Source organism: Girardinichthys multiradiatus, chromosome 14, assembly GCF_021462225.1.
Source record: "Girardinichthys multiradiatus isolate DD_20200921_A chromosome 14, DD_fGirMul_XY1, whole genome shotgun sequence".
NCBI classification, from domain to species: Eukaryota; Metazoa; Chordata; class Actinopteri; order Cyprinodontiformes; family Goodeidae; genus Girardinichthys; species Girardinichthys multiradiatus.
Window position 1 is genome coordinate 20,324,364 of NC_061807.1, and position 25,850 is coordinate 20,350,213.

General features: G+C 40.1%; 2 protein-coding genes across 4 annotated transcripts in view; one reads left to right on the forward strand and one right to left on the reverse strand.

Annotated features, from left to right (window-relative positions):
* LOC124880939 (leucine-rich repeat and fibronectin type-III domain-containing protein 4) overlaps positions 1-2,808 on the reverse strand; it is a 49,278-nt gene extending 46,470 nt beyond the window's left edge. The window contains exons 1-2 of one of the 3 annotated variants that reach the window (XM_047386390.1): positions 2,230-2,808; positions 886-1,452 (exon numbers count right to left, since the gene is read on the reverse strand). The gene's annotated coding sequence lies outside the window, so the exon portion shown is untranslated. Of the gene's footprint in view, positions 1-885; positions 1,508-2,229 lie in introns of all 3 variants that reach the window. The other 2 variants (XM_047386389.1, XM_047386391.1) reach the window with 2 other exon arrangements.
* pcxb (pyruvate carboxylase b) overlaps positions 1-25,850 on the forward strand; it is a 424,891-nt gene that overhangs the window by 302,070 nt on the left and 96,971 nt on the right. The window lies entirely within an intron of this gene.

The window sequence follows — 25,850 nt, forward strand, 5'->3', positions numbered from 1 at the left end:
CCATGGGGCCATGTAGTTTTTTCACACATATGTCAAATCGTTGAGTTTTGGTCTCATCTGTCCAGAGCACCTTCCTCTAGCTAGTGTCAAACTGCTGTTTCAACAGTTAAACTATCTTTTTCCCAGTTATTGTCCTTGGGCAAGACACTTCAACGGACCCTCTGGGGGTCAGAGTGTGTATGGCCGATTGTATGGCAGCCTCACTTCTGTCAGTCTGCCCCAGGGCAGCTGTGGCTACAGTGTATCCTACCACCGTTTCAGTGTATGAATGAATGGATGAATGACTGATTGTAGAGTAAAGTGCTTTGAGGTCTCTTGATGAAGTGCTATACAAGTGCAGTCCATTTACCATTTAACACTTTTACATAAAGGAAAGATTTGTAGACTCTGTAACTACTAACTCTCCGTAACAGAGTCTGCTACCTGAGCTGCAACTCCTCCAGAGTTACCACTAGCCTCTAAGCTGCTTCTCTGATCAGTGCTCTTTTTGCACAGACTGCCAGATTATTTGAACGGCCATGTCTTGATAGCTGTGCACTTGTACAATACTTTTTCCGTTTAGTGATTGAAACCTAACTCTGCTTTAAATTCTCCAGAACTTTGTCTGACTTGTCTGCTGCGTTCCTTGGTCTTCATCATGCTGTGTGGTCATTAATGTTCTCTAACAAACCTCTGAGGCCTTCACAGAACAGCTGGATTCATTCTGGGATTAAATTATACATGATAGGACTCTATTACCTGATCAGGACACCTCTAAAGGCAATATTTTGAACATCATGTATCATTTTCTTTCCATTTCACATTTATGTACTATGTCCTGTTGGTTCATCTTATGAAATCCTTTGCAACTCAGTGTGTGTGTGTTTGAAACTCTGTGGACATTACCTTTTCCGTCTGTGTGCCTCTATAATCCAAATCAGCTCCACATGTTATCCAGGTTTAGGTTTGTGTGTGTTCATGGGATGTGTGTCGGTCTCAGATCTCGCCTCAGGTGTTTGTGCTGATACGAGTCCAGCCCAGAGCTGGGTGGGTTGTTTGTACTGATGAAACCTGTCCCACTCTCTCCTCCGCACATCAGAAAAAGGAAAGGCTGATGTAGGTCAACGTCAGGCAACCAGAGAATTGAAGAAATCTCAATTCCACGATATCCGCTTAGGCTTTCATAGATGAAGAAAAACCTGGAAAATCCTGATTTACTCGCTCAATTTCACCGTCGTATTCTGAAATTTGCAGAGAGATCCAAGAATCCACTTCGCTAAAAATCCAATTTGTGGCGTCTAAGTACAATTTCCTCACGGCCGTACTTAACTTTGCTCCTTCTCTCCTGGTTTTTGCTCCTGTTCATTCTTCTTCTGCTTTTCTGTCATCCCCTCTACTTCCACAACTGATTTGCTGCCTGCTCAGTGTGCTGCACATTTGCTCTCCAGCACTGAATTAGTCGTTCCTTATGACCTTGGATGGAAATTCAGAGAAGCAGGATTGTCAAGGTGGACGTATTGTTAGAAATCTGAAACAAACGACAAGTGGAGAGGGCAAAAATGCTGAAAATAAGATGTACAGTCACATCATTCACTCTAATTTCCCCCTCCTATCCAGCTCCCCTCCCTCATTCCTGAGGATGCAACTCCACCTCACCGCCCCTAATTTCTCCTCTCGCTCCCTTTCACCTGTCTGTCAGAAACAATCAATAGCCGCGAGACCCTCTTAACGCTCCTCAGCAGGCTGCATTGGCTTATTGCTGCACAAATGCACTTGTGCGCACACATACACACACACACATGCGGTCGTGCAACACTTTCACACACCTCCACAGTCGCTGCCACCACATTCAGTAAGTAGTCATGCAGTGATACTCTGCACACACACTGCCTCTTCCTTCCTTTCAACACACACACATGCAACTCACACAGCTTAATGAAACAACTGAGCTATTGATCAGCTCCATGAATGTCAGACAGTTCAAAAGTCCCACCTCCCCACCCCTCTGTTTGCTTGTCAATCAATCTCCAAAAGCCAACTGTTATAAAAAAAAGAAATCCCATCTATGCAAACTGTTACATCCGTGGGGTTTCTCTGCTCCAAACCAAGAAATCTGTGATGCATTTGTTTTTGCTGCTTGCTTACTTCTTGACTATTCCAATCTACCTGTTTAAGCGTTAAACTGGTCCCTCTATTCCTATCCGATATGCTCTACCCTCCTTTCTGTGATGAAAAGGTGGAATTACTAACCTTGTTTTCCGGATCATTCCACTGCGACTCCTGGAGCAGTCACATCTCTCCGTCTCAGCGCCTCTCGCTCTATCTCAGCTCCGCAGAAAAACACCCATCTCTCTCTCTCTCTGTCTTTCTCTCTCCAACCTCTTCTTTTTTATTCCTCTCTCTCTCTATCTCTCTCTCTCTCTGTCTATCCCAACCCCCCTCGTCCTCTTCCTCACTGCTTTCTCCCCTCAGTTGGTCTCGACAGCTGCAGCAGCGCTCTGTCTGCCCGCACTGAAGCTCTTCCGTCAGGCTGTGGGCTGATTGAATTTTAAGTCATGTTAATCCCACAGAACAGGTACTGAATGAAGGAGGGGACGAAGACCGGAGAGAGGGAATAACAGGGACGCAGGGAGAGAGGCGAAGCACAAATCTCCGCTCTCTCGCTTCAGGTTTTTTTTTTTTCTAAAACTTCATCCTATTCTTTGTCTTTTTAGATTCGTCGGCGTCTCTGTCCTCTTGGTTTTTCCTTCGTATTGTTGATCGACTTCATCCTCATCAGGTCGAGAAGTGTTATTTCCAGGTCGGAGCAGAAGAAAGCATTTATTAGTCTTCGCAGCACCAAGCTAAAAGAATGCACAAGAGAGGGAGGCATGAAGATGAGGAGCGGGAGGGATGCTGGGACGAAGGGTAGGGAGGGGGTGTAAGTAAAGAAAGAGAAAACAGGAGGGAATCATGTAGTAGAGGAGGAGAGAATAGGTGAGAGGAAGAACAGGACCGGGTGGAGGAGAAAATGAAGCTCAGAGTAACGGACTGCAAATTAAAGGAGCAAATTAGATTACTGGACTAATCTATTCCATAAACACAATAATTGTTTGCTTTTAAATAATCAAAGCCAAAACTGAGAAGTACTTGTGCTAAAGGAAATTAAAATTTTGCCTTTTACTTCAGAGATTTAAGCCAAAGTTCATGAGGCTGTGAGCCACAGGCGAATTGCAGGAATGTGAAAGTGTTGAAGTTACATTAATTACAAGGTTCAACCTACATTTTTATATTCATTTTATATTAAGATTTTTCATAGTTCTAGTCAGAAATATTGGAAAGACGGACTCTCAAAAGAATTATGTGTAAACTGGGAGATGTTTCTCAGATAATGTTCTGGTCAGAATATTATGAACCTCTATGTATGAAGAATATAATTTTCTATAATCCAAACTGGGTCATAGTTATGCATACAGGCTCAAATATAAACATACACCTCCTCTGATATTTAGTGACATGTTCTTTAGCAAGTTGCACCTGAATAACAGGCTTTTTGCAGTCATCAACCAGCTTCTGGCATCAGTCTGGCTGGATATTTGAGCTGTCTTCATGGAAGCATTGGTAAAGTCTAGTTTAATTGGTTGGTTTGCTGGCGCAGATGGTGCTTTTAAGCATATCTCTCACATCTTCATCAGGGTTGAGGCTGATCCAGAAGCTTGATGTGTTGGCCTGCTTTATCCCTTCCAGAACCAGTAAAAAAGTATTTGGGTTATTGCTCTTTCCGACCACGCGCTTGTGTCCAAGTTTCAACCACCTGAGGACTTGAAATTGAGGGATTTGGACATAGTTCCCGTCATTGATATTGTTGACTTGTGCATTGCTCCAGTAAACCTTGCAATGAAACAGTCCCACACAGCATGATGCAGCCACTGCTATGCTTGATTCTAATTTCAGTGGTCCATGTTAATGTTAAACTAATCTGATTGTGAACAGCAATTGGTGTTCCAGCAGTTTCCAGTTCATACTAGACTTAAGTGTTGGTGCATTCTGGGATGACCCTAGTAAAAACTTAATTTCCTCTTAGAAGGACAGTTTGGGTCTTCTGTCAGGTTGAGCTGAGGATCTTTGAGTCGTTCAGGATAGGTTCCAAAACTTCCCCTATTTGAGGAAATTTGCCATCTACTACCTTAGATCTTCACTGTTCTCCACTCACTGTTATAGTGTTTATTGTACTGGTAAATCCAAAGAAATGCTTTTTATACTGGCTAAGACACTACCACCTGGAGCCCCTTGTGATCAGTCCTTCCTTCCTTCCTTCCTTCCTTCCTGTTTTTGTCCATATCAAAACAATTTGCAGAAATATCTGGCATGAATTCTCATTGAGCTTTTATATCAGTAGCTAAAATAATCTGTAAAAATGTCTGCATAAAATACAGACTGGAACAATGTTTGGAAACCCTGACATTTTCAGTGGAGTGAATTAAAGGTACATGGCTGCTTTAGTGCTAAAAGTGTCTTTAATTTTACTTTTAAGATGGTACATTTCTATCATTCTTTTGGGCTTTGGGTCTTAATCCTTCTGAAAAGATTCAAGACCTTCACATTAAACCAAGGTTTCTCCACACTTTGTACCACATTTAAATTTCAAATGGTAATCTACTGATTTAATTTGTTCCTTTGATAGATTAAATAACTCCACCACCAGGGGCCCTACAGGATGATGGACTACTCCACTTCTTGAGCTTTGGCGGTTTGTTTTTCCCAGGAAGTTTTCACTCTAAAGTCTTTTAAATACCTTAGAAAGTTTGTGTAAATTTTGCTCCTCTCTTTTTTATCTTTGATATATTGTTGCTGTTCATCTTTTCTCTTAATCCATACTTTAGGTTGTCAGACTTTTATCTGGTTGCTGCATCCTGAGTTCATGTTTTTAAGTACATATAAATAATATAAATAATTATGATTATTGGTCTGTTTATGTCTCTAAACCTCAGTTCAGTTCACTTAGTTTAGAGGTGCCAGAAATTCTGATCTTGACTTTAGCTGGCGGTAAATGTTAGCAATTAATTATACAAATGGGGATAACGATGCAGTTTTGAGCAGACCCTTTGAGAAATGCACGCATAATTAACCCTTAATTGCTTCCAAAAAGAGAAACAAGTAGTTGTACTAATAATTAAAAGACCTAAAGCAATAAGTTCAGATTCGGCAGACTTTAACTTTCACCAATGTGAACGCTGCTGTGTGAAGGAAGCAAATATAAATGTTTAAACCTCTCGGAGGGTAGAAGGCCTTATCATTCAATGCATAAATGATTACAGCTCATATCTGCATAAAAGTTGCATGCAACCACTGATAAAATACGGGTTTGCTGCTTTTAAGAGTCTTGCACCATAAAACATCACCTTTGCTTCTACTGCTGGATGGAGAGATGAGATGAGAAGAAATGAAAAGAGTCAGCTGGTATGACGACAGGAAGCAAAGTGCCTTAAGGAAGCCTGGGTCAGACCAGGATGCAAGTGTGAGCTGAGGACGATTAGGGAAGCGAACACACAAAAGCCGACTTGTGAGGGCAGAGGTGGAGAAGAGAGGCCAAGCATCCCTGGAGGCAAGGAGGACGATACGTAAAAAAAAAAAAGAGGGAGGTTGATGGAGCAAAGGATGGAGTGATAGGAAGGTGATGGGAACAAGCGCAGGGGATAGCACTTCAAACGGTGGTTGATTTTACCCGCCGCATCGATAGCTGCTGGAAATAGCCATTTAATGGGAATCATTTCTGGGCGATGGTGTGTTGCAGCGTTACATTCTTGGTGCAGAACCTACACCATCAGAGCTATCGGATGTCGGAATTAAGTCGTTTCCACTATTCACACACGTGCAGTTAATGTGGTGACACATCAGGGATACGAACGGGGGAAGAAAAGAAGTTGGCAGCTAAGATTTGGTTGTGTTTTGAATGGATCACTTCTTGGTGCATCTCAAATTTCACTTGTCTTCCTTCTCCTGTTTACCTCTGTTGACCTACACAATCAGCGGAAGATGGCTGACTTGTCATTGACGTCCCCCACAAAGACCGAATGCGACAGGAGGTTATTTACGTAACAGACTTTCAAGAGTGTTGTCTAAACATAACGAAAAGTTTAGTGGAAGAAAAAAGTGTTGATAAAGAAATGTGCACAAGCAACAATCTACTATGGCATTTTGGAGCATAAAAACAAGCTTTATAGAGATGCAGATAGGCCTCTGATCACACTGCCAGAAGTACCAACATCTGCTTGATTGTCCTGTAAACTCTCCTGATCTTAAACCCCAGAGAGAATCTACAAAGTGTTGTCAGGAGGAAAATGAGACTCGAAAGCCAACAAAGCAGAGACAGCTGAGCTGAACATGTATATCAAAAAATATCTTTATTTTTATTGGGCTGATGACATATCCAAATTGTTTTTGAAAAATGTCAGGTTTTCAAAGCTGTAAATGAACGAAAGGGCTTAAAGTATATCACTGTGTAATGGTTGTATGTAATCTTTCATTTTTTTTAAATGGAATTGCTGAAACAATCTTTAGTTACAGTTTAAATTACTGAGATGGACCCATGTACTGCTGATCTCCTTGATATACTTTGTCGTCTCTATCTTCACTCAACATATTTTATTCTGCTAAAGCTCCTTCAAAGCAAGGTCCAAAACGTAGAAGTTTAATAGATCTTTTTACCCACTCGCATCTTATTTGCAGCGCTCCGTTTTCTTCCTTTGTGGATTCACAGTTAAAGTTTTAGTGGTGCTTCTGACAGTAGATGACTTTGACCAAGAAGGAGGAAAAAAAACGAACCTCCTGATGGATGATTGATTGAAGCTATGGGTTTATTCAGGGCGACCCACAGTTGGTCGGCTAAAACATTTCATACGGGCATGGCACAAAAAATCTTAAGGCAGAAGTTCAGAGACTTCCTGTCTCATCTGTGACCGTAGATGAATCCAGTTAAAGTAAAACACACAAGGGGGAAGTGTTTTCTCTGTAGCGGTGACAACTAAGCAGTGAGACTGGCAGGATCATTAGGGTAAAGCGGCACTTAATCAGGAGAAAGATGGAGCTATTCGACTTTATTCTGGCCAAATTAGCCCACAAAGTGAAAGTCTGCAGGGGAGTCAGCCAACTAACCCAGAACACAGCGGATCTATGCACCTATTTCTAAACTGATGTAATGGTCAGCTCGCTGGTTGTGTTAGACAACTGGGAACATGTCGGTGGCATGTTGCTCTTCGTGGTATCTGAAGGTGCCTCCCCACTGCAGGACACCTTTTGTAATAACCAGGCCACTGTAGGAGACCAGGGTCAAATCAGGTTACCAGGGTAGAGATCTAACCCAGAAAACTAGGCTGGTACTTTCTGAACGTACTCTAAACCAAGAGTTTTATAACAGGAGGATGGCAAGCATATTTTACTGGTTTATAAGTGTGTTTAGACTGCAGGATGTACTACTTAATGGACCCCGAACCATGGGGGATGTTTTGTGAATGAAAGGGAGCCAAACTTTTAGTTACTTCCTGTTTTGAACTCAGCAGGTCAAAATTTTAAATATACGGCAGGAGTAATTGGAATTTATTTTTTCAAGCAACATTTAAACCCAGCCAGTCATGTTGAATATCAGTTTTTTACAGTCTTAACTTTAAAGTACTTTAATAAAGCCAGCTAATGTTCATAAAAACATTAATTAAAGGAGGTGCGAACCTCCGCTGTAAAATAATCTGAGAATAAAGCTGTGCTGGTTTGATTTAACTTTATCACATTTTGTACTCCTGCATGAGTCCGGATGTATTCTATGTACTGTGAATGGCCCGGTTTTAGACCCGTCAGATGAAACGCACACAACAAACAGCCCTGGTAGTTGAAGAGAAAAATTAAGCTCTGGGTAGAAAAAATTCACCTTTTTATATTCCCAGCCTCTGGTTTCAGTCCTCTCCTAGATTAAACCCCTGGATGGTTCATTCTTTCAATTTTCATTATAAAACAGGAGTAATTGATGTTTGTTTGCAAACACAACATTTAAACTCACTGGCTCATGATGAATTTGTTTTGCGATGCCTATATTGAAGTACAATTACCAAAAACAACATTAAAGCGGAGGTAGGTGTTGTTTTTCATCTGAACCATTTGGTTCAAAACACATTTTGTGTTCTGAACCAAACAGGTGGTAGACCAGCAAAGACCGTGATCTTATTTTCCAGACTTACATCCGTCCTCAAAATATCAAGCACCAAATTAGATCAGCAGCAATTTCCCCAACACCCTCATCCCTCCTCTAAAGTTGTTCACATCTGGCTACAGCAGCATTTTTGACTGTAAGTATTGCACACAAGTCTTCAGTTTGCATTAAAGCATCAGCAGTGAGAGGTTCACAGGCCTGTGTGAGAGGAGAGGAGAAAAAGATTTTCTTAACTCAGACCCTAAAATGGAGGTTTTAGGTCGTTTAAACAGTTCATCCACCATGCAGAAACATTAAGGAGCTAAATTGGTCCTAAAATCATTCCTGAAACATGCACACATGGAGCCCTGCAAATCTTTTACAAGAGCAAAGAGTCCTGCAGCAGATGGTGTGACCCCAACAGGGTCCCAATCAAAAATCAAAATGTGGATCCAACTGAGTGTTTAAATCAGTTCAAATGTAGTTCCTCAGTTATGCTTAAAGAACTTGGACTGTTTTTTTGTGTTTTAGGTATTGTTTAGGCTATTTTTAAAATGCTACTTATTTTTAAGCCCTCTGTGTTTTGGTAGATTAAATTTGTCACGAAATATTTTTTGCTTAACTGAAAGACCCTTTGTTGGCCTCTTTGACATGAAGTGTGGACATTTCTGTAAATGCACCTGTTGGTAAATGAATCAGTTATCAGAAATGTGGGCTGAATATAAATATCTACCACAAACATGTCACACTTTGTATTCAAGGGTTTCGATGTGCAAAAATACAAATTTACAAGGCATATTTTATCATTTTCAGTGCCAGAAAACTTACAAATCGTGACGGTACTAACATGAATAATTCTAAATGGACCTTTGCTGTTTTCAAAGCTGACGAGGCGTTTTAAAAGAGCACTTTCCTGACAATACAAGCACATTTGAAGGCACAATGTGAGCTAACGTGGTGTTTGGCTCTTGACTGCACATCATCACTCATATACTATACAACTGCCTGTGGTTTAAAACAGTATTTGACAAAAAAGCCCTTGCTAACTTAAAAATGATGCACGACAACTTCCTGACAACATAGTAAAGATGGAGTGAGCACTCTTACTCAAAGCTCATTCCCTCAGACCTCCAGCGCACTGGACAAATACCCTTATAAATCTTCATCATATGAACTCACATTCGAGTTGCAAACTTTGCTGTCACTACTTTAATCTAGGGTGACATTTGTGTTGTGCACTATTGCCCTAGTTTGGTCTTTGGCAGCTTTCCACTGCTTGGCCACTTCATAAATGGTTTCTCTTTTTTAAAATATATTTCTCAACTTCAGACATGGAAACCATACTATAACTACTGAAAGCTGCCATCCCTAACAAAGCTGAAAAAGATGAAGGCATAAAAATCAGGAACTATGCCACTTTTTACAGATATATATGCACAGAATATATGTTTGACTCATTTGTCTGCAGAGTCACAGAGTGCGTGATATCAGAAAAACACACTTTTGCTTCACAGAAATGAGGATTTGGTCAGAAACGGCCCTGCTCTGAGACATGCATCTTGCACAAGGCTGAATAACTACTACATACACCCACAGTCACATGCGGACACTCGCTCGGCTGTGTTGTGAGGGGTAAATTGTGGGGAGGATTGGATCGAAGGGCAGATCCCCTGCCCTATTTGTCTCAATATAGGGATAATGAGAGACAAGGACAGACTCACACATGTGCACAACAGCCACAAAACACTGCCTTGTAATTTTGCTCCTGGAACCATTCTCATGTCATTGTGCTTTTATTCGTTTCCCCTGCATTAGTAATAGTGTCACCAAATGATTTCCCAGTTACCGCTGGCAGACTTGTGTTACCAGTCATGAGCTGTAGCAAATGAAGTAGGAACAAAACATGCTTGACCTCATTTGTCAGTATGGCTTTATGTGTAAAACCTTGACAGAGTCAGACGTTCAGAGATGAGAGTGAGTTCACTTCAGGGACCTGCCGGTTTGAGCAAATCACAAATTGCAAGCTGAATGTTTCCAAAATAGGGTTGTTAAATGCATTATGTGCCTGAATGTACAAATGGAAATGACAATGAATATGAGGGAACTATTGACTCTGTTTATGAGGTACTGCATAAATGACTATGCACAGCAATGTAATGTGCTGTTAGAAAAGGCTGTTAAATGTCAAAATATAGATGTGAGAGGTGGAAAAGAAAAAGGGTCCAAATTAGATTTAGTTTGATTCTCCCAAAATATGCTCCAGTTTCTTGGCATTGGTTTTTAGTTGTGGAAAAGCAGGGATGCATGCCTGAGAAAGACACCCACCTAATTACTCGATAATAACAAATCATCGCAGGACTATGATGTTTTCTTTTGGGTCTCCTAAAATATTCCCATATCTGCTGCAATACATCTTTTTTTTGCTAAAGTAGCTGTGACAAACACAGAAAAGCTAAATAAACGTGTTTTAAATTAAACATGTATGAATGCACATCCAACCTCACAACGTAACTAGTTTCTTTCAAGTAATGCAACAAAAGGTTAGCGCCCGATGCTGTCGTCTATGGAAAATTCAATTCATCTGAAGATTAGCGTTAGTTCAATAATAATAATAGACTTGATGAGCAAAAACTACAAAATTGTCTTTAACTCAAAGTAGATATAGGTCGTGCTTTAATTGACAGCACGGCTGCCTCTCATTTTAATTGTGGTTGGTAACTTCAGCTGATGGTAACGCAATCGGGTCAAAATTGTTTCACTGGACCAATTTGTACCAGGCTTCACCAGAGTTGGAAATCACAAGCGGGACGGTGTTGCGAAGGGACTGTAAAGTAAAAACTACCATCACATTATGCTAAACAGTGCAAACGCTGCATTTGTGATGTGCACATGTTGGGGGTGGTCTCTTGTTGAGCCCCAGTCCAAGAAGTGTTTGATATTTGCAAGAACAGGTGTTAACCAAACTACTTGGTGGGGATTTTTTTTGCAAATGAGTCTTGTGTTGGACTGAAAGCTCAGTTTATCTGGGGAACTCTGTGCCTGCCATTTGTATTTCTTGGCAAAATCGATTCTTATTTGCACCTGATTTTCCTCTGCGGACTTAGTTTGCATAGAGTCTGACTCCCAAGTTTTTTTTCCCCGTAATAGGTTCGAATGGGTATTTTTTTTAAAGATTGTTTTCGGCACAATTATAAAAAAACAAATTTCCAAACGTAGGCTGACAGGAAACAGGATGGAGAGAGCGGGAAGAAATGCAGCACAGGTCTCTGGGGTCGGGACTCGAACGTGTGACAGTCGAGGCTTCGACTGAAGCCTCTTTATATGCATTGCGCGCTCTACCGCACCAAATGATTCTCACTGTATAGCCTTAAAGTAAAATACCACAATTCCACTATATCACTATGTTTGCTCAAAGAAAGCCAGCTGACCAGCAGTGGGCAGCAACATGTGGGGTAGGAAATGTGCTGCATTACTCTATGCTCCATACAGCTGGAGAAAATCTCCAGTCACTGTTGCACTTGCTGTGGCATCTCAGAAAAGGGTTTTTAAGATGTAGGAATAGTGAAACGGAAACGTTTTGAAGTTTTGATACCATAGCTTTTTTTAAATTTAGTATATCTTAATCCACATATCTGACCAGTGCTTGATACATTAATAAATGTAGGAAATAGCCCAACTTGCCTGATTCATAGCACTCAATCTGATTGTGTTGTCCGACTGTTTTATGTTCATGGTTCTTTATGCTGTTGGGGTAGAGGGCCTGAATGAAAGTAGCTGAAAACAGGAAAAACCTTCCTGTAAAAATGAATACCAGCCAAGGTCCAATCTTACTGAGTATAACTAGAAGAATGTTAAAATCAAATTGTGACTGTTTTACAGTGTCCATAAGCAAAGTTTTTTATACTGAAGATGTTTATTCCTATTGCAGTTTAAATGGTTACATGTAGGAGTAGGTCTGTCAGTGTCAGAGTGGCCCCTTTGGCACAGCTTGCTGGCACACCTAAATTGGCACGGCCGTTGTTCACCTCTGCTCCACTTGCAGACGAGGCTTCCAGAAAAACTGCAAACTTTTGGAGTTGCTGCTGCCAGCTCTCCCAACAAGCTGCAGGCGCTGTTCAGGGAGGAGACACAGCAGTCCAAATCAAAGATCATTAAAGACCTAAATGTGAAAAACTAATTACTGACTAGCAAGTCAGAAACAATCACAGAGCTATAAAAATATCCTCATAAATAATGCATAATGTTCTGTGAGAAAACCCAGACAGTTTTAGTACACACAGAGCAGAGGAGGCGTTTCTTAGTCATCGGGTGTTCTGGGCTCCCTTTTCTCTGCAAGTAGGCAGTTTTAGCTTTAAAGCCATCTTCCTGAGCCATATTTGGGGAGGGTGGATTAAATATGGTACGCTCGTTGAGTCAACATTTCCATTTGGGTTGTTAAATAGGATTTTGTTGCTCGATATTTATTGGTACAGAAACGCGGATGAATCACCCTCTCAATACTGAGAGTAGGCATGAGTACAGGAGCCCTTTAGATGTGATGCATCACTTTGAGAGTTGGGTCTTTATCATGACGGTAAATGGAAACATGCTGAATAGGACTATGAACCAGTTTTATACTGAATGTGGTGAAGACTCATAATCTACTGTAGAACAGAATATTTAACGTTATCTCTTTACGCTTCATCTGTCTTCTAAAGTAGCTGTAAGGTATTAACACGTAGTGTAGGTTTTTTAATCTTTTTGTGATAGAGCAGCAGAATACAAGCCAGTTTCAAGCAGGGTTGGGTTATAAACCAATATCCCAAGCTTTTAACATCTCACAGAGCTCTGTTCATTATGTCATCTGGAGATGGAACGGCTGTGGCACAAATACAAACCTACCAAGAAAATGCCATCCACCTACACTGACCAGGATACCCATGGCAACTCTGGAGGAGCTGCAGAGATCACAGAAAACAAGGTTTAAATCTTGTATTCACTATTATAGTGAGGAGTGAAAATGAAAAGTACTTAAAGTTATTTAATCCTGGGTCTTCACACACTGTAGCAACACCTCAGATTGATTGTCCTTTTCAGTCCTGCAACAAACAGGAAAAGTTGTGCTCTTCATGATACATAAAGCTCTGATTCTGATTTCAGATTCATATTTATTGCAGCTTACTGAACTGTGTTTCTGTGTAGAATGAGATGTTGAAACACTCAACTCCATCCATGGAAATTAAATTTAAGAGATCAACAAGAATCACTGGCCTGATTAAAGGTGGACCAACAGAACCTCATTCAGAAATGACTTTCATCTGAAGCCCATCACCTGAAGCTTATCTGCAGACTTTAATCTTAAGTAGCAGGTAAACAATTGTTCAGTTTCCATGTTTGGATCAAATTAAATTACTAGTAGTTTGAAGTTTGCATGATACCCCCCCTCTAATTCTTCTCTGTGTGTTTTCAATACTCAGAGCTGTGCTGTCAGTACTCCAAGTATTCATCTAGTTTCATCTGCTTGCAGTAGTTGTACAGAAATCCATAAAAGTGTTGTTGTATCATAATCACATGCATAATGAAGAGTTTAAATAGAACCAAAAATATTGTTTTCTTTCACCAACACCGCAGGATTTCACCAAGTTTTTAAAAAGTATTATATTCCTCCTTGAAGTTTTCTGTTTTCAGTGCATTTTAGCCAATCCTAATGTCATGTTCTGCTTTTATCATCCCAACTAGTTACATGATCTGCCAGTTGTGGAAAATATATGAATCTAATGTTTTAAATACAAGGTTCCTATGGAATATCTAGAAATATGAAAATACTTTCATCTAAATGTTTTGGCCATTTGTCCGTCAATCCGTTTATTCTTCCATCTATTCCTACTCTTATCCATCCGTTTGTACCGATGTTTGTCCATCAAACATCCATTATACAGTTACCTGTCCTCCTACCATCCTTCCATTCCTCCACCTGTCCTTCCCTCCAGCCTCCTGTCTTTTGCCCCTCCATCTGTCCATCATCCATGTGTCCACCTGTCAGTCAAAGTGTGTCTCTTTTGCTCTAAGTTTAAAGTGAAGCGTTGTATTTATACAGACAATGAATCCAAAGCTCTAATTTAAGTCTAAAAAAGAAGGGGATTTTGACATGACAAATATTAAGGAAGCCTGTCCACAAAATGGGAAACAACTTGTTTTTCTCTCTACCTGTGGAGTGATTAGATTTTGTTTTCCTCTGTTACCCTCTGGTGATGCCTAGAATAGTGGCAGTAGCAAAGACGATAGTGGAGTAAAGGTGAGGGTGTAGGCTCAAATGTTTTGCTTTGGTCATTTCTCCTATCCTTTGAAGGCATGAATGAAGAGGAAAAACCAGAGAAAAGTACAAAAGAATGTACTCATAGGTACTCTGATCAGTTGAGGCATGCAGTTTTAAAGCAAGTATTTGAAGGGTGAGTTTTATCACAATTAAATGATTTGCATTACAATGGGACAACGAATTGAAATACTGTCCATAGCCTTTTACTTTATGAGTCATGATCTTTATTCAGGAAGAGTTTGATCATATTATACAGACAAGTCTGGGAAGTAGCTTTAAATATTAACTCTTAATCCTACTGCATGCAACAATAAGCTAATAAATAAACCAGTGCGTTAGTTTTTTATAGCTTTGCAATCACAAGCTCAAGCAGGAGGACCATTAAGGACCAAACACCTGCTAACAGAATGAGTCTCTGTCCGTTGGGGTCATTTGACGGGTCACAGATTACTGATTAACACAGACATGCCTTTTAGTGGAACAGTTTTAATAAGCCTGTCTTGGTTTCTTCTAAGAGATTCTTACAAACTACAGTTGTATTTATATCGGATTTTACCCTGCCAAATAAGTTATGATTCATCCAGTTAGTAGCCGTGGTGAGGCTTGTTTCAGTTTTTCAGAAACTTGCCATTGATACTTTGCTGGCTCAAAACTGCCAAAAACGCTGACTATTCTACTGTAAATACAGTTTCTATTTAACACTGACATTTATAGACAGAGATCCACTCCCACTTTCTAAAAACTGACTCTAAAATTAATGTTCTGCCTATGATTAAGATTTATAAGCTTCCTGTAAATTGCATCTTTGCCAGAAATATGCTGGAAATAGAAGTGCAGGATCTGGTCTTTATTCCCCGTCTTTGTCAGAAAAGTCAGACAGGTTAAGCACCATGATCAGCAGCAGCCTCAGCACCCTGGACAGCGGCAGCTTAAACGGAGGCAGCTGAGAAAAACAGCTTTAAAGGGATGTTCTGGTCTTATTGGGGAGGTTCAGTGGAATACTTGTAAAACTAGCTGAATGTTTACAAGCTTAAAATCGCTTTTTTGTCCCTCAGCATTATTAAAAAATGCATCTTAGAAACCAATGAGCCATAATTTATACATGGGGGTGTAGATAAATTTAGAGCCAAGGCGTACAAAATGTCCTCCTGGAAAGAGCTCCCCACCACCACCACCACCACCACCACCATACTATCTTATTTACACTGGATTTTTTTCTGCCCACTGCTGAAAATTGTTCTGTCATGGAGGTGTGATTGGAGTTATTACCGGAAAGATTTCTGATCAGATTTTTTTTTAGTTCGCTGAGACGGTGAGAAAAAAAATAGCCTCATGGCAAATGTCAAACACTGTTTCCAGATTTAATTTGTGGAGCAGCCATGAAATGGCCATGCACAAATCTGTTATCTTTCCAGCGTGGGCTGATGTTACACGCTTGTGAGGGGGTGATATTTCAGAGAAAAAATAAATATATAGACCTCTGTTGCTTTTCTTTGTCCTTTAGGTCTCTTTAGAAGTGCAGCGTGAAGCTAAACAGACAATTGGGAATAGATAATGTCTCACACTCTCTATAGGTGTGACAAACATTTAATAGAAATGCTGAGGAAGAAAAGATGCATAAAAACAATAAAAGGGTGGTGGGGTCATAGTGATCTTAGTAGTACTGACTGCACCTCAGAGCTGACTGGCAAATAACTAAAGCAAGAAACTGTCAGAGATAATTGAGGATGGAAGATTAAAAGCATGGTTTTTATATTTTATCATGGAAATAGCTTCACTGTAAAGAGGTATAAGATGTAGATTATTGGAAATGCCTCCAAGAACATTTTCTTTTTCTTTAAAAATCAGTTACTCTCTTTTCACACAACTGTGGAGAGTCCATTCATCCGTGCATCGATCCATCCCTTGTCTTCCTCCTATTGGAGATCAGGTGGCAGCAGATCCAGGAGAGAAGCCCAGGCAGCAACACTCTTCTGCTGTGGAGAAAGGTAATTCTGGGGGATCCCAAGGCTCTCCCAGACCAGAAGGGCTTGTTAGTCCCTCCTACCAAACATGGGTCTTCTGGCAGATGTTAAAGTCCAACACTTGATTCTTCTGCATGTGTCAATATTTATAAATGAAGACCTGCTTTCCTCCTGAAGTACTGTATGTTATGTTGCGCTCATGACATAAAACACTGATGCTTCCTGCAGGATTCCTCTCGTGCTCTATTTATTGTACCAAATGCCAGCGGGCCAGTAAATGAGCCAGGAGTGGAGCCCAGCAGTTTCCTGCCATAACTCCATCTTTGTTGTGACTGGTCACCCGCTGCCTTTCAGGGTGGAGATGTGAGAGGTTGTTTCTTCATTCTTTCCCCTGAATCATGATGCACGACAGTTTGTTGGAATATGTTCTCCTTCAGCTGCGTTGGAACATTTTGTTTCTCCCTGTTTGATGTTTTGTTTAATCTGTTCTTGTTTGTTCTTATGTGATTCAGGATTCTGCATCTATTCTTTGAGCAAAGCTCTTTGAAATTCTACGAGGTGCTTGTGGTTTCTACCTGAGCTACCCCCCGTCTCTGTGTGCATTTGCAGCTGAATTATGTTTGCGTGTCGACTCCTCGGGCAGTTTGTGGGGTGTTCTTGTTTACACGCCCTGGTCAGAAGGTTTAAGGCATGATGGATGGAGATGGGTACCCAGAGGAGGAGACGATAGAGAAGAAGAATGACCTGACACATCTCCTATTCAGCTCCTAATCACAGGTGGAGTTTGGAGATGGTGTTTGTGCAGAAATGTCAGAACATCTTTATTCAGATCTGAGTGGTTTTTGATGCATTCTGTGTTACACAAAATATTTACATTAAACTGAGGGTATATTAGATGTTTGTCAGCAGATTGTTTGTGCTTTAGTTCAATGATGGTAGAAATGTGAGGCGGCAGGTTCCTGCCAGGTTTCTCTCCTCTGCCTGAGCTGGAGGATTTATGGCTATCAGAGAAATGTGGACTTGAACCAGATTTAAAACCTTAACAGAAAACGATATATAACCAGTGTTATTGATTACAGCATAAGAAAGATCTTTCTCTATATTGAATTATATTGACAATATGCTACATCTGTTAAAGAACGTTGTTTGTGAGAAGATTTTAAAAGTAAAAAAAGACCTATGTATCTAAAAGTACCTGTTTTTAACTAGTATTGAACATGTTTAACTGCCTAATAGAGAGAATCAAGGACCTGGATTATGTCTCGGACACATTATGTCTGCCTGAAGGCAACAGGATGGGGTCTTCTTGGCTGATAATGTTTCCTGCTTTCTCAGCCATATGTTTGGTCCTAAAAGGTCAAAGGTGCCTCCTCTAAGCTCTTGAAGTTGTTGCTTGTTTTGTGTTTCAGCAAAGACACCAAAAGTGCTCCAGATTACTTAAGTAAAAATATGTACAACGGTATGGTTGGAGTTCAGAACTGAAGATCTGGTTCAGATTTGTTAACGGTGTTACTTCCCAACATATGTCTTATCAAGACATTTTAGAAGATAAACTAATTAATTATTAATTAACCAGTTAATCTCTTATCAGTTATTTCAGCACAATCCAACCATATAGCCACATTAAGATCCAATTACATACCGGTCAATTCAATTCAAATTATAACACAACAGTCAAATCCAGCTGGACACGGCAATTGTCAAGTAGTGCCCTGATGATGCCCAGCTGTCTGTATTGAGTGCTTGACCTCAGCAGTTCTCCAGTGGGGAAGAACCACTAACTTTTAACAGAAATAAACCTCCTATTGGTTTGCGAGATATAGGACCCCAGAATGCAGACGAGCAGGCAGCGTGATGGTAAGTGCAAAAATTTAATTAACAAAAATTCACTCTCAAAAGAGGCAGGAACAAAACAACAAACGGGCAGGCAGAACAGGCAAAAACAGACATGGCCAGGCTGGTGAGATAGGCGTGGCGTGACTACGGGACAAGAGTATTATCAGAATACAAGACATGAGCATGAGAAATGTTTCCGCGGAGAACAACTGAACAGGAGTGTATATTTGGAAAGTAAACCAGGTGGAGCTAGGAGACAGATTAGTTTGAAGCAGGTGAACCGGATAAAGATAATTAACAGACAGAATAGAACGTGGCTGGAGCAAGAACAGAGACTCTTGAATACAGTCAGTCAGTCAGTCATTTTCTACCGCTTATTCCATAGTGGGTCACGGGGGGAGCTGGTGCCTATCTCCAGCAGTCTATGGGCGAGAGGCAGGGTACACCCTGGACAGGTCGCCAGTCCATCGCAGGGCAACACACATACAACCATGCACACACTCATTCATACATCTAAGGGCAATTTTAGAGTTACCAATTAACCTAACAGGCATGTTTTTGGACTGTGGGAGGAAGCCGGAGTACCCGGTGAGAACCCACGCATGCACAGGGAGAACATGCAAACTCCATGCAGAAAGACCCCAGGCCAGGAATCGAACCCAGGACCTTCTTGCTGCAAGGCAACAGTGCTACCAACTGCGCCACCGTGCAGCTCTTGAATACAATTAATACAAAATTAGATGTCAACTAGTTTTGTGCATTTTTTATGTGACATCACTATTGAGTTTGTAGTGGGAGAGCAGGTCCCAGTAAACAGTTTCAAAGATCCGTGATGCATCCAGTGCAGTAAACATAAATGTAGTGGGGTGGATCAGCCTGTACAGCAGATATTCTTGTTGACGTTTGCTTCTGAGGAGCAGTAGTGAATGTTAAAGTCCCTCACCTCTACCTTTTTTTGCTTGTTGGACATTGACAGGATGCAGTGTAAAACATAACCTAGGCCTTAACCCTGGGTTGTTCCAAAGATCATGTTCTTTCAGTTCAGTTTTAGTAAATAAGGAAAAAAGAGAGGAGGAGGGCAGGGCTCAGAGGTACAAATTTCCAACTTGTATTCAAATTGATTCTCTCAAAGCAAATGTAGACTCAGGCAGTGCAGGACTCTGAAAATGAATGTGATTTTGCATCAAATGAAAAACTCACCAAGCGTAAATTACACTTTAAACTTGATCCAATCTATGAAACTACCATTATGCTGTTTTTTTTGTGTTTTTTTCAAAGCATTTTCCAGTAAACAAGACGTGCTCTGTCTTCACTCTAACATTTGCTGTTTAAAAAGTAAAATATAAATTGTGTATGAATAAGATGTCTGGGGTAGCGACCCCGTCATCATGTTGTTCTGTTATTTTCCCTTGTCAGGTGTTAGGAAAATGACATCCAATTCCTGTGCAGACAGATTGTTGGCTAGACAAGAAAATATTAACAAGTCACATTTTCTTCTCCATGAGATACCCATGCTGCATTTAAAAATCTAGATTTAAATCCTAGGTTTTAAATCTCTTTTGTGACGTGCTGCTCCATCATTGTGGAAAACATTTTTCTATCACCGTGTTGCTCCTGAAATGTTGGGGAAAGTTGCTCTTGCAACATTTTTGATGCAATTCGTAATCCATCGCAGGGTTTTTAGCCAAAACTGTAAATGAGCCGTGGACAAGAGAAAGCCCAATAGATCAAGGGTGTCCATCCAGATGCTTCATTGTCAGCATGACACAGGACTCAGGCTAGCATTCACATTTTATTCTCTGGACAGTTCGTTTGACAGATGCCCCAAACATTCTGGGGGAGGATTCATTGGAGAAAATGTCTTCACTTCAGTTCTCTGCTGTCTAATCCTGGTATTTCCTGTCGGTCTGTTTGGTTTTTCTCAACAATTGGCTTCTTTACTGGGCTTTTGTGTAGAAATGAGAAATTGAGATCTTTATACTCTTGCAAGCAAGAAGGAGCAACAGCTTGAATCATTACATGCATTGAAGCTCAGATGGTATTCCTCTGTGTTGCCTTTGTATCCATCTGGTTACACAAAGTCACACAATCTTCATGGATGCTGTCCTATTCACAATATTGGCTCCATCCTCACCAGGTCCACTTCTTGCCTCTTAACACAGACTTCAAAACTCAGTTGAGTGGCAGCTTTCCAAACTAAGCAACTTTTACATTCCTGCAGTTGGACAGTCTCTGCACTGGTGTGGCACCTCGATCCCTCAGTTGAATCCTCCTAAGGAGACATCTTGGACACTTGCAAGACTCTTTGAGGGACTCTGAAGCTTTCTTCACATCATCTAAACCGTTCTCCTTGAAGTTCTTGATGAACTGCTAAATGGTTTGTTTGGATGCAGTCATAATAGATGAAGTATCCTTACCTGTGAAACCACTTTGATGCAAACAAAGGATAGCACATGATCTAAGAGCACACGAAAGCATATAGGGGTGAAGGGATGCCAAAACCAGAGTTATGTGCTCTCGTTTAGTTGTACCAGTTAAAATCGAGCAGCAGCGTTTTATACCAGCTGTAGATGGGAGAGGGTGGCCTGGCTAACTCCAATCAAAAGAAAGTTACAATAATCCTGGCGTGAGGTAATAAAAGCATGGATCAGTGTCTCTAGGTGGCGTCTAGGAAGGAAGGCTTTAACCACAGTGATGACGTGCCAGTCAAGTTTTAGGTTGGGGTCCATTTTTACCCACTAAATTGCTGACACTAGATTTTCGTATGGGGCCAAAGGGGAATAGTCAAATGTGGGGATACAGCTAGAACCACTGGATTTGAAAATCATAACCTTTTCAACACATATGAATCAGATCTAGAACTTGACTGCATGTTGAGGTAATTCAGCCATTTCATTCAGGTGTGTTGGACCAGGGACACGTCTAAAACCTGCAGGACACTGGCACTGAAGGACTGGAGTTTGAAAAACCATCAGCCTACCAGGGATGTTGATTTGTGTGCATTGTCCCTTTAAATAAATACATCAAAATGATAAAAATTGATACACATTAGGAGGCAGGATCTGAACTTCAGAATAACATGAAATAAACAGCTTTAGAGTCCCCTAAGGATCATTGTTATTCTCACTGTAAACCAGTCCCAATAAAACAGACGAAAGTGATACGAACACAACCAGGTTGTTGTTTTTGAGGGGGGTTAAAAAAAAAAAAGGTACGTTAATGAGGTGTCAGCACAGAAAAGCAGGCGTCTCTGAGGCTCAAGCTAAAATTATTCCAATTTGGGGAAAATTGTTTGCCGGCTTGAGGCTGTGAAACCGTTAAATCTGCATCCACCGGAGTTTATAGTACACAACAAAAAAGAAAAGTCTTTCCACCGTGCATATAAGGGTGCCTGAATGTGTATGAATTCATATTATACAAATTATTTGGAAATGGAAGCCAAAGTCATCCTGAGCATGAAAGTGTGCATGTTTTGCATGCTGCTTGCGGAGCTCTTTTAGCAGAGTGGCATCTGAATGAGAGAAGGCCCCCGGAGTGTTTGTGTGGCATCACGGAGAGCGGCACGTCGACTGATGCGAAAATAGGAAGGGATACTAAGTGGTTCGAAAGGGGGAGTTCAAAGTGTGTGCGCTGCATATGATTACAGACAGCAGAGAGGGAAAGTTGAGGGACTCTGTGTGTGTAAGTCTGCGTGATGGCTAGAGGCAGACAGAGCAGCATGCTAATGAACGCATTGATCGGCTGCTGCGAGGGAGAAGGACAAACCTGTCACGTTTTAATAGTGTTTCTATCTTTTAAACTCCGATTTGAACAATCTGTCTCTTTTCTTGTCCTGTTTTACTTATACCTTTTGATTGCTTCTCCCTTTATGCAGATTAGGTTTGTTCACACATATAAATTATGTCTTCTTTAATTTTTTTTTATCTAAAACCTCAAAATGCCCCCAGGCTCTATTCAAAAGAAACAAGTACAACCCTTTTTCTTCTCTATTTCCGCAGTTTTAATTTCTGCCTAAAAGTTATTGGATACTAATGAAATACTTGATCTAGTTATTACTAGTTGCTGCTACTTTCCAGCTTCAGGGAGAAAAAACTGTTTTATTTTTCTCTCATTTCATTGAGGAGCATCATGGAGTTAAATGACCCTAAAGAATATTCAGGAGGGGGATGCCGCCCCGCTGTTTAAAAGATAATGGTCATAAAACACAATTTAAATAATGAAATGGGTGTAGAATTGTCTCTGGATGTGTATTTCTTGTTTTACTTTCTTTTTTTTTTTTACCAAACTAATTGGTTTCTGAAGGCAGCTGCATGTAGGTATGGACCAGCTAGACGCTGCACGACAGCCTTTAGTTACAAATATCACAATATAAATGAAATCCATCCAGATGTAATTCATTTTATTTAAATTAGAAAAGCAACACTTAATCCTACTACTGCTAAAATAACATTTATACCGTTGTAGTATTTCATATTAGTGTATAAATAGTGTAAACACCCAATAAAAATAGAAGTTTTCAAATAAGTCTATTCAAATTCAGTCTATTAAAGCGTTTTTCTATCCTGCTTTTTATAAAGTAACACTTTGATTACCTTCTACAGGCCACCTGACTGGCAGTGTGTTACTCTTTGTGCCATACAGACACCGTTAAACTCGGGCTACTTGAGCATTTTCCCTTGTATCTCATTACAAATACGATGATCGTATTGGTTTTAAACCTTGGTATAACTTGGCACTGGTGAAGCCAATGAACTCATGGTTTAGTTTGCAACAATCAGCTACATTAAATCACATAAATGTACATAAATGGTCTCAGAATCAGTCAGAAATCTATGAAAACTCCTTTCTGAAAGATGGATCATTTCTCAGCCATCTCGCTGGGGAACCTCTTTAAAGCAAGCAAAGAAATTATAGATATTTATCAAAACTAAAAATTACCATCCATCAAATGATTGGAGCATTATATTTATAATTAATCACAATGTTTCCAAATGATTTGAAATAAAGAAAATACAAAAAGTGAAATAAAGATACAAAAACTAATTGTACTCAATGTACTACTATAACTAAGAGGGAAGAGTTTTCTGATTTTAATATTCAATAACTGTGGTGGATTGCCGATCGGTCCAGGTGGTGCCCTGCTTTCCACCCATTGACTGGGTTAAAGGGATCTTCATTAAGGGTATACTGGTCTCCATATTTAGTTTAAAGAAAAAACTCACGGCCCAAGTTGTGAGTTGAATCAAACGATAATTTGAAGGGAAAAGCATAACAAGCAAAAAGCAAAGAGGGTTTTAAGGTTTTGAGGACACCAGGAAACATTAGTTTCTCAGCTCAGAACCTCTTCTGCAGAAGGAGGAGAATGCCTAACTGCTCCGGATCTGGTCACCTCTCAGTGAATCAATCTGGGTCTTTTGGACACGCAGCTCGCCCTGTCCTCAGCTCAGCTGACGAGGAAATTTCAGCACAACAATTTTTCAAACCACTATAGAGCTTGTGTGTGGCAGGGTGGGTAGAGGCTGAGTTATCTGGCACCAGTCCTGGGATGTTTTGGTGGTTTTACACTGAACCACTCAAGAACCGAGCTTTATACAGTAGGCAAAAAGTTCTTAAAATCACATGGTGACGCTGAGCTTGTCAGAGACATGAATGAAAAATCAAACTCTTACGTAAATTCACACAAAGCAAGAAGTAATGAGACCTACAACTCGTAAAAACATTTATGGCAGCCATTTCAAAAGGGTGATCAGTTTTTGGTTTGGTTGGGCTTCAGTCTCTCTCATCTGGACTCTTTGTCAGTCATCACTTTCAGATCTAAACATCTATATAATATGTTTATCACTAATATAGTAAACTCCTTTTTTTTATGAAGATGTTTGGTGTGAGATCTCAATTTTTCATGTACACAGAACAGCCAGAAAAAAAACATGTCAATAACCTGATCACAAGCACATGCCGATCGTGTGGCCGTGATGGTTTACATTACCAATAAGAAATATTGAATCCATTTCTTTTTCTACCACATTGTTTAAACTAAAGATGTAAACAATCACTGTTGGAGCTGGTTGCTCATTTACAATTTCAATCACTCAATCTACACAGGCTAACCTTTCACAGTTTATTTGCAAAGCTTTTCTGGATTAGTTACAGTGGATAAGAAAAACATGTATATAGAAGATGCTGTAACTTATAAACAGACATACAGCCACTTGTTTAGAGTATACCACCTTAGGGTCATGAAGGTTCGAGGATCTTCTCTGCTTTAAGTCCAGCAGGGTATTCTCAGCATGGTTAGCAGAAACATAAGTATGTAAAAGGCTGGATTGGAGTTTCGTCGTAAGTTAAAGATCAGCTTATTTAATTACGAAATGACCCAACAAGCATTGTTTGCTCTCAAGTGGGTTGTCTTTGACTTGAATCTTGTTTTAATTAAGTAAAAATATCCTCTATAAAACCAGATTTTCATATATAGCTGCCTGGAGACGCAGCATTGTGTGCGTAGAAAAAGAGTTACTGTTGGGGAACTAGAGCTTCCTGTTTGACTGCATACAGTGGAATGGTAAAAAGCTCAAAGTATGTTAATATTGCAGTTGTCAAACAGAGTTGATAGACTTTAGCTTAGATATTTATTCACTCGTACTTAGTTCTACATTATGTTCATATTTTAGATGCTCATCTTTTATCACCCTTCTACATCGCCTTATTAAATATGTGACACCATGTCTGGTATTGCATCCTGGATTAATAGGATGTGTTCAGATTTAAATAACAAAACTGTGAAAAAGACAGAGCATCGCTGATGGTAAAACGGTGAGTCACTCCTCACTAAGTTCTACAAGACTGGGTCAGTAATTTTACTTTGTAACATTTTTACTTACACCATTCCAGACCGTTTGTGAAGTGCCTTGAGACGACATGTGTTGTGAATTGGCGCTATGTAAATAAACTGAATTGAATTGAAAATTTAATTATTTTTCATCTGTTATCAAAATAGGTAGAGTAAATATGAAGGAAATTGCTCAATGTTCAGGAAAAATATACAATCTCCCTAGTAATTTGCATATCTAAACAAGGGCCTGCAAATGTCTTACATGAGTCTACAGTTAAAAGGCCTATGAGTTGTTGCATCTGACTGAATATGACCCTAACAAGAAATCTATCGGGTAAAACAAAGTAAAGGATCTTAAAACTCCTTCCAGAAGGCAGATAAACATGTAATGTAGCAAAAGATATTGATTTCCAATTAGCTGTGTCTTAAATTTTAAGTAAGTTCAAACAAAATGGAAAGGTTATTGTAGAGACATTGTCGTAGGGAGTGTTGTCAAACAAAATCGGCTTCATGGATTTTCACAAAACCTTGTTTCGAGATGCATTCCTGAGGCTATGTGTACAACATTGTAGTGAATGGCCTACGTGTCTGTGGCTCCTGCACACAAGTCTTAATCTGACCTCTGAACTATGGAATAAAAACAATCTATTCTATTATTCGGGCTATTTGCTCAGCTAGCCAGTCTGTGGTTGGTTACTCTCCAACTACAGCCGAGATGAGTTCCTTCACCACACTAACAGGTGGCTGTTTCTCACAAAGAACAGTCTTCAAATTTCCAAACATCACGTT